Source organism: Haemaphysalis longicornis, unplaced genomic scaffold, assembly GCF_048455015.1.
Source record: "Haemaphysalis longicornis isolate Haplotype H1 unplaced genomic scaffold, Haemaphysalis longicornis Haplotype H1 scaffold_6, whole genome shotgun sequence".
Classification (NCBI taxonomy): Eukaryota; Metazoa; Arthropoda; class Arachnida; order Ixodida; family Ixodidae; genus Haemaphysalis; species Haemaphysalis longicornis.
The window spans coordinates 158,142,410-158,151,319 of record NW_027526407.1 but is presented as its reverse complement, the minus strand read 5'-3'; the positions used below and the strand labels follow the sequence as shown (position 1 = coordinate 158,151,319).

Sequence of the window (8,910 nt, the reverse complement as noted above, 5' to 3'; positions counted from 1 at the left end):
AGACTCTGCAGAAAGAACCGGGAATAAAACGCGCTGCTCCAATCCTGCATGCTAGTCGCCAGAACGGAATGGAGCCACCTTCGGGAGTTGTATCCTGTGGAAAGACACGCCTTTCGATGCAATCAAATTGTTGGCTTCCTTTGCTTAAAAGAAGATTTAGGGCGGGCCAAGCTCCTGCCCCGACGCTGAGGTTAGATGTTGATAAATAGGAGTCGTTTTTCAAATGTACGGGAAACTGCTAGCCGTACTGGAGCTTCCATACCTGTCCAGTACAACGCATTTGCCGTGTGCTCAATCTTTGTCAGTGAAGCTTGCAAAGTTGGCGAGTCATTTGGCGCTCCCGATTTAAAGCCGTGTTTATGACTCTCCACGAAGGCATCCTGCTGGTAAGATTGAACGTTTTTTATGTAGAAGAGACGTTAAGTTCGTCTGATCATGAACCGTATTTTGGAGCCGTTGTGAAAACCGAAGCGTTTGCGAAGTAACCTGTGTTTCTTAATAACGCTCTGAAAAGTATCAACTAAACATTGCTAATTTGTATTCGACGACTTAAAAAAGTGGTGGCCAAAGTTATTCAAAATTAGTCAGTCAAAAATAGGCAACACATTTGTCAGAAATTGAAACCGGAACGATCAGCGATTTGTGCGAATAACCTCACTTCAATGATAATTGAGCCTACTGGTGAAACAATTGCAAGATATTCATTTTTTCAAAGTGCAAGTACTGTATTAATAAATCCTTCTCACTTCAAACCATGCCGGGCGAATAACATAGCAGGTCACTTTTACAAAGCATAACGATCAGTACCCTTACAAAAATGGTTATTGAGATTGAATTGAAAGTCAATTGACTTTACTCAGTACATTGTGTTGACAGTCAATTGACTTTGAATAGAAATTTTGTATTGAGTTCTCGTTGAAAATTGGCCGCCGCGTTTCAATTGAAACTCAACGCTGAGTTTCAATTGAAAGTCTATTGACTATAGTCAACATGTCTGTTGATTTTCAATTGACTTTCTGTTGAGTCTCAATACACTTTTCCTGTTGAGTTCCTGTTGTGACGTGTCAATTGAAAGTCTATTGAGAAAAGTCTGTTGAGTTCCAGTTGAGTCTGTGTTGACTCTCTATTCATTCTCCTGTTGAGTTCCTGTTGAGAAATGTCAAATGAAAACCTACTGAGCATATTCAAGACAGCCCGTTTGATTTCCTGTTAGTTTTTTGTCAAGTTATTTCAACAATTGCATAGTAAAGTTCAGTTAACTGTACTAAATATATACTAAGTCTGCTTCAATATTGCAAAAACATTCTAAAAACTGTCGTCAAGGTGTCCAATGAGCAGGCGAAATAGTGAGGTGTTGCATGGCAAAGCTTGCTTTATTGCTCACGAAAGCATCACGGGAGGGCTGGAGCCTCGCAGGGTCCACTTGCCTACTTGACTGTGTAGCCTGCAAAATACAAGAAACAGACTTGTTTGTTTGCACCAGTCAAGTACGAAATGATGATTGCATCCCTTCTCATTAAGCATGCTGGTTTAAGTACCTGGCTATTTTAAAAGTTACCTGGCTTGTATGTTTGGAAAGCAGGGAGATAGCAGTTCAACAAATGTATAAGCTTTCCTCAGATTTTAATGCCGTAAGCCAAGCTAGCCGCATCAATTAATTCTACAATTGGTAGGGAGTGGAATGCCTTTAGTTGAATGCCTTCCGCATTAAGGCGCCTGAAATCTACAGGAACGACTATGTTTCAAGGCGGCAGGGAGCCAAAAAATCACCCGCATGGGTCCGTAATCGTGTCTTCCACATCTTTCAGGCCCAAAAGAAATCCAAATAGGCCTATAAAGACTGGTAGAGCCACTACCTGACAGGAGAAACCCCAAACCTGTGCAAAAGCATACCTGTGAACCTGTGGATTTTGTTTTTTGAAATTTTAATGCTTGAAATCTCATAAAACAAAATTAGAAAATTGTCAACTTGCATGAACTTGTTTACAAAACAAGCCTTGATTAAAAAAAACTAGGATCAGATGGTACTGTAATCTAAAGTTACTACATCAGGCAATCATCGCAAATGGCTTTATGAATGGATGAGCACATAATACTTTGTGCTTACCGACTAGTGGAAAAAAATACATGAACCGTGATGGAAAAAAAACGTGGCAAAAAGAACGTGACAGGAAAAATACATAACTTGAATTTCGCAGTCTTTTACACTCTTGTAACGCTGAAGTATGGTGTGTGCCTTGCAGTACGTTTACCAAACAAGTAGCACTAAGCAGCAGCTTAAAGGGATCATATGAGACATGGGTATATCCACATTTTTGCCTTCATCATAACAATGCCAGAGGGGTATACCAGTATAACAAGGCCGTCTAATGCCAGTTTACACACAAGGAGAACACGAAACAGTTTTGTTTGGTGAGGGGAAAAACATCAGTTTCTGTAAATGAGAAATAATTTAAAAGCTTGTATCCCTTTGCTTGGCGAGATTTTCTATACACTAGCAGCACTAAAACAGTATAGTGATACCATGCCGACCAATCATTTGGGTAATTCCTAGAGGCAGAACATCTGTCAAAACAGATTGACTAAGCCCTCACGCAATGCCGGTGTAGCATCAGTCAGTGGCACGTCTGATGCCACATTCAGCCAAAATGTTATTCAGTGATTTTGCTATTACTCACACCACATTCAGCCCAACTTATTCAAAACTGCTCCGAGAAAGGCAGTCAGCAGGTTGTGATTAGAAGCAATGGCAAATTTCAATTTACGCTAGCAAGTCGAGCAAGTGCTTAAGTCAAAACTGGTATTCATCAGTTTGAAAGTTTGACGCCTGTGCATATTCTAGCGCAAGCTGCCTAGCACATGTGACAAAAATTGGCAAATGAGAAATTCACGGAAAGATACTTGGAGAGAATTGGCACTTAGTGGTAAAAGACTAATATATGACAACAGTGTGCAGTCTGTTTCCAACTACTACTAACGCAGCAGGTTTTTTTCTGCATTGGTTTTAAAGTCAAAGTGTCTGCTTGCCTTTAGGGTGCCGAGGCAAGCATTGACACGTCACAACAGGAACTCAACAGGAAAAGTGTATTGAGACTCAACAGAAAGTCAATTGAAAATCAACAGACATGTTGACTATAGTCAATAGACTTTCAATTGAAACTCAGCGTTGAGTTTCAATTGAAACGCGGCGGCCAATTTTCAACGAGAACTCAATACACATCAGACTTGTGTAAAGATGTTTTGGGTTTAAACCCTACCTTCTGCGGATACATAGTCTCTATTTTCCAAAAGCAATCAATGAATTTGTTATATTCTTGGGCATTATTTTTTTAGCTGGGATGAAGTACGGTTTAGGCCACATTTGTCACTGCTCTGCACTCAGGGAACGCTCTTTCTCCAAGCAATCGTTCAAATTAATACGCAAATATATTGCTGGCTGCCAGCACTTTAGCTTGCAAGTATATTTTACCGCCATGTCTCCTAACTGGTTGAACACACTATCCTGTTTGTGACTGGTAGATCTGCCTCTCAGCCTAGTGCTGTCAGGTGTGCTTGCATGGCACAGTATTCGTGCGTTTGTTATTGATCCGACAGGCACTTGTTCGATTCAACCTCTTTCATTTTTTTTTTTCATTTTCGTTAACTTCGTTCGTCAAACATTTTATTTATCTTCATCATGGTGTTCTTTCTTTTTTTATGACACTTCGTACTAGGTAATTCATGGCTGCTGCTCCGTTCTGTAGCGGCACTGCATCTGGGATTTTATTCATTCGTCAATTGCCTTCAAAGGTTTTGTTAGATCTTTAGCTTAAGATACATACAAATATAGAACACGCGAAAGCAATACAGCAGCGCGGAAGACAATAAAACACTGATTGATGTCAAAATGTTGTGTGCCGGTACAACCTCCCCCTTCAATTTGTTACACTTACGTACAGTATTTTTGCAAGGCTGAAGTGAAATCATACCCTTTAGGTCGATCTGGAGACGGCGGGAATAAAAACACTGTTCATATACCGACAAATAACCAAGTCGTGAGTATCGCCATTCAGGAACGTCTGCACAACATTTGTCATGATGAAATGTACAGTGTGCGTCAGGCTTGTCTAGGGCAAGCGAGCGCACGGCTCCGGAGCGTGCTGGCGACATCTGCTGATAACTGCTGGGTTAGAGATAGCTTGCCATTGCGCGTGCGCGGATCTCGGACAGGGTCGGGCCGGTCGTCATTTCGCATGGGCCACTGTTATTTGCAGACGCCACCACCCACGAGGGGCACTGGTCTTCCCCAGTGCCAGCCATGAGCGGTGACAGGCCAGATAGACGCGCCGTTTGACGCGTTTATCGCAGGCAGTTACGTAATCGCATAAAGCAACGAGCGCCAATCTTCTGCATCTCAAGCGCACCAAACGGAAAGCACGCAACAAGAATTCACTGCAGGGATTTCGGTCGAACCTGTTGTGCGATTACGTAAGTCCCTGGGGTGATAATGCACCGCGTCAAATTACGCACTGATCTCCGGCGTCACCGCTCACGGCTGGCACGAAGAAAAGAAGCACCCGTTGCGGGTGGTGGTGTCTCCAAATTTTAGAGGCCAAAGCTGAACGACGACCGGCCAGGGCCTGTCCAAGATCCACGCACGCGCAATGGCAAGCTATCTCTAACCCAGCAGCTATCAGCAGATGTCGCCAGCATGCTCCGAAGCCGCGTGCTCGCTTGCCCTTGACAAGCCTGACGCGCACTGCACAGGAGCGCTCGGAAAGAATGAACTTACCTTATAACAACGTCGCTCCCAGCGGGGCTCCCAGCGTGGTGAAATTGACGGATTCCAAAGCGTGGCTAACAGGGATGGTAACACCTCACTTCGCAAGCTTCTTCACCGTACGATCACAGCGCACAAACACAACACGACACACAAAGGATGTTCACCGGCGGTAGAAGAGCGCATACGATGGCTTTTCCTTCAATAAATTCGATGTATCGCCAGCTGCACTGCAATGTCTGACCTTCGATGCTGGTTGAAATGATTCGCACACGGCACATAAATCGCCAACAACACGAGGAAAGCTATAAATTTGCACAGAACAGCGAGAACGACCGCACGACCGCACCACGCCGGACCCCGCACATCCGGGATTGCGACCAAGCGACATTGGCTTGGTTTCAAGTCGGTTTGCGATGGCTATGCCACAGCTACGCATTCTTGTGAAAACTGAGCGTGAAAACATTGACACGAGATATCAAAAAAACCTACGGCGGCTTGTGAGTCCTATGTTAATATGTACAATAATTTTTTATAGAATTATTACCAACCCCTCTAGCAGCAGTAATAATATTATATTGCAGATAACGGAACTCCGCCGAGGTCGCAATGTTGGCTGTCAGCGCCACTGGCGGCAGTGGCAACGCCGCGTACTAGACATTCGTGACAGCGCGGTCACTTCAGCTTAGCGTGGGAGGGTGCCAGAGGAACCAAAAGAACTGGTTATCGCCGGGTGTGGAGGTGGATGGCACGTCTTTTGTGTCCGGGCGCCCGCTTCGGCGAACTGCAGCAGGAGAGAGGACGGAAGAATTCTGGAAAGTCCAATCTTTGAAAACAGCTTCAAAGTTCTTGATCTGCTTGCGGGCGCAAGATATTTGCTAGGCGCTTGTGTTTGAGAAACGTAGTCCGCGGACGTGTTGACATCGTTAGCGAGAGAGCGGTTCGGAGTGTAACAAGCGGCACGCCAGCCCACTAACTTGTTCGGTTTCTCTTTTTTTTTTTTTTTTTTTGTAGTGGCGTGAAGCAGTGTCAGGCTCGTTCTTTCTTTTTGTGACCCTGTGCAGTAAAGATGAGTTGTTAATCAGCGCTTCAGTTTGTCTTTCTTCATTGTTTTCTTCGTTTGTTCGTTCGTTCAGTTCGTGTGAGCGGCGGCGCCTTGGACTGGCGTACGGAGTTCTTTTGCAGTGAAAGAACTGTTTTCACCTGTTTTAATAGAGCGTAGATGCGCGTTTGCTCCTTGTGGAATTCTCTGCATTCCACATTGCTGTTCTACTGTTGTTATCATAGACAGTTCACGGTATCCTCAAGGAAAGTTATGTATGACGGGGAATAGAACTCGCGTCCTTGGGCTCAGACCACGGCGGGGTGCGCGAGTGATAACTGGAGTAATGAAGTTCACGAGTGAACGACGATGAGGCCAAGCCTGCGTTCGCTTGTTTTAAAAGTTCGCTGTGTACAAAAATTTAATTGTTCTTTTTTCGAAGTTTAGGGATTTACACCAAAGTTTTGCTGTTTTTTTTCTGAGTATTTATAGGCACAATTTCGTCACTGGAATATTCTTGTGCGTTTGGGTTTGTGAGATAAGTATTCATTTCTGCAAAACAGCGCTGTTAGTATCGTGCCTCCACAGAAAAACACTGAATCAACGCACTAGGATGCGATGTCACATATGCCTTTTGTAGATGTAGCAGATTGAATCGCGTTTTAAATGTACCTCCTCCCCACCTACTTTCCCGGAACACAAGGTATCACAGCATTGTATGTGTGAAAAGAGGTAGGGGGAGTGACGACTTTTTTTTGTCCCCAGAACTGGGACCCGAGATGTGTAGCCTCCCCCCCCCCCCCCCCCCGCCTTTCCGTTTTTTCCCGGCGAGATATGCATGCTTCATGATTCCGCTCCAACTTTCCCGGAAGACTGACTTCGAATATGTCCACTGCCGCTAAAGCGGAAGCTTAGCAGCAGTAGTGGAGATTGCTCACTCATTATGTCAATGCGTGCTAAGGTATAAAGAAGAAAATGCGCTGCTATAGCAAGGAAACGATTCCGCGGCAGTCACGTGCCAGAAGCGATGAGTCACTAGAGTTTTGTCAATGTTTATTTCCATTGTTTTGTACAAAGCATGTTGCGGCAGTATTTGAGGAAATGCAGTCAAAAATTGTCCAATATAATTGATTTCCCCACTTAGCAGGTATAATTATTATTTGGGCGAATATGCTGCCAGGCGTTGCGCTGCTGAGCACGAGGTCGCGGGTTCTATTCCCGGCCGCGGCGGCCGCTTTTCTGATGGAGGCGAAAAGCAAAAACGCCCGTGTGTGCGAGATTTCGGCGCACGTTAAAGATCCCCAGGTGGTCAAAATTAATCCGGAGCCCTCCACTACGGCGCGCCTCATCGTCTGCGTTGCGTCGGCGCGTTAAACCCTACAATCAATCAATCAATCGAAGATGCTGCTGGTAAAGGCTACTGGCCTAAGGAGTTTTATCAGCTTTGAAAATTAAGCTCGAACCATAAAACATGGACAAAAAAGAAGGACACTGGTATATATTTAAACAACGTAGCACCAACTAGCTCGACTCTCAATTTTACTTGATTTTTGTCAGTAGAAACTCTATTGAGTTTCAATTAAACGAAGTCATTTGATATTCTGTTGAGTTTTGTCCATTGAAACCTTGTTGACTTTTTATTAACTGCACTCAATAGAAATGTCAATGTATAATAAAAAAACATAAAAGTAACCTAGTAGTCTTAATTCAGCAGACACAGTGGGCAGCGCTGAAAAAAATAGCCCTTCAATGTGTATGTTTCAGCCTGATGAGTTTTGTCAATTGGTTCTCCAAAGAGTTTCAATAGACTGGTGTCAATTGCTTTTGTATTGCGTTTTCTCAATACAAATCCTTTTGAGTTTCTACTGACACATCTCAATAGCCAATTGAGTTTGAATTAAGTTTCTGTTGATTCAATTAAAACTCAACAGGAAAAGAATTGAAACTCAAAATCCATTTTTGTAAGGGTAAATCCCGCTACTGAATATAAACAAATGCATTGCAAGACGTTGGGAAGACGATATCTGGTAATGACACTGTGTTTATGTCTTGTATAAACGAATAGTTCAAAATTGTTTTGCTCAATAAATAAATAGTTTTCTGTCATTTATCGCAGACAAACACAGTCTGATTTCAGTGTTAGAGTGAAGCGGTTTATGAATGAGTTTACTGGCATTTCGGTTGTGGTTCGAAAACTGAGGTCCCCAGTTTGACGGGAAATCATTTGATTCTGCGGAAAGATATCCCAATTTCACTATATTTATTCAAGCCTTAAAAGTAGGGATGTAGCACATAAGGCGGTAGCGAAAATATTTGAGAACGTCTTCATCACAAAAATAAATAGAAAAGAGGAGAACAGGGGGCACGAAAAGAGAAATTAGACAGATCTCAGAATGAAGCAACCAGTACGATAATCAATATCACAGCTACTAAAAAGGGCAAGCAAGCAATACACATGGACGAGGAGGAGGCGAGAAACGTTTATTGGAGCGGAAAGTGCTGTTGTGGGTGACCTTCCTAGTCCGGATAACCGCGAGTCGTGGCAGCTGCTCTTGCCCGAGACACGAGGTTAACCTGCGTCTCTATCAGGCAGCTGGTCAGCTCGGACTCCCACTGCTCCAGGGAAGGGGAAGGGATGGGATTTGGGTGGAAGGGGCAAGCCCAGACAAGGTGGTCTGTAGTGTTGGTGGTTTTACAGGATGGGCATTGGTAGGGATACATAGTTGGTGATATGTTGTGTAGGATTGTTGTGTTGTAGTATGTCTGGGTTTGTAGTCGTCGCCAAAGGCGTGCGTCGTTGGTGTTGAGAGATGGATGAGGAGGAGGATAGACAAGGCGATTTTGATGTTAAATGATGGTTAAAGGTGCAAGATGTCTGTGTAACGACTCGAGACCGGGAGGTGATTGAGGTATTCCGGTGGGTCTTCTCTGCCTTCAGGAAATGCCCGGGTAGTTAATTCGCGGGCAGCGGCATGTGCCGCCTCATTTCCTGGAAGGCTGGCGTGGCCTGGTGTCCACACGACGTAGGTGGAGGGCTGCTTGTGTATGCGTCGTTGTATGTTGAGGGCTTCAGGCGAGATACATTCTTTTTGATAGTGGCGGCATGCTT

At 44.2% G+C, this 8,910-nt stretch overlaps 1 long non-coding RNA gene across 1 annotated transcript; it reads right to left on the bottom strand.

Annotated features, from left to right (window-relative positions):
• Positions 1 to 1,349: 1,349 nt before the first annotated feature.
• LOC144141228 (uncharacterized) lies at positions 1,350 to 5,226 on the bottom strand. The gene is made up of 2 exons (XR_013316490.1): positions 4,772 to 5,226; positions 1,350 to 1,444 (listed from the first exon to the last, which is right to left on the bottom strand). It is a non-coding gene; the product is annotated as an uncharacterized LOC144141228 (long non-coding RNA).
• Between the last annotated feature and the right edge of the window lie 3,684 nt (positions 5,227 to 8,910).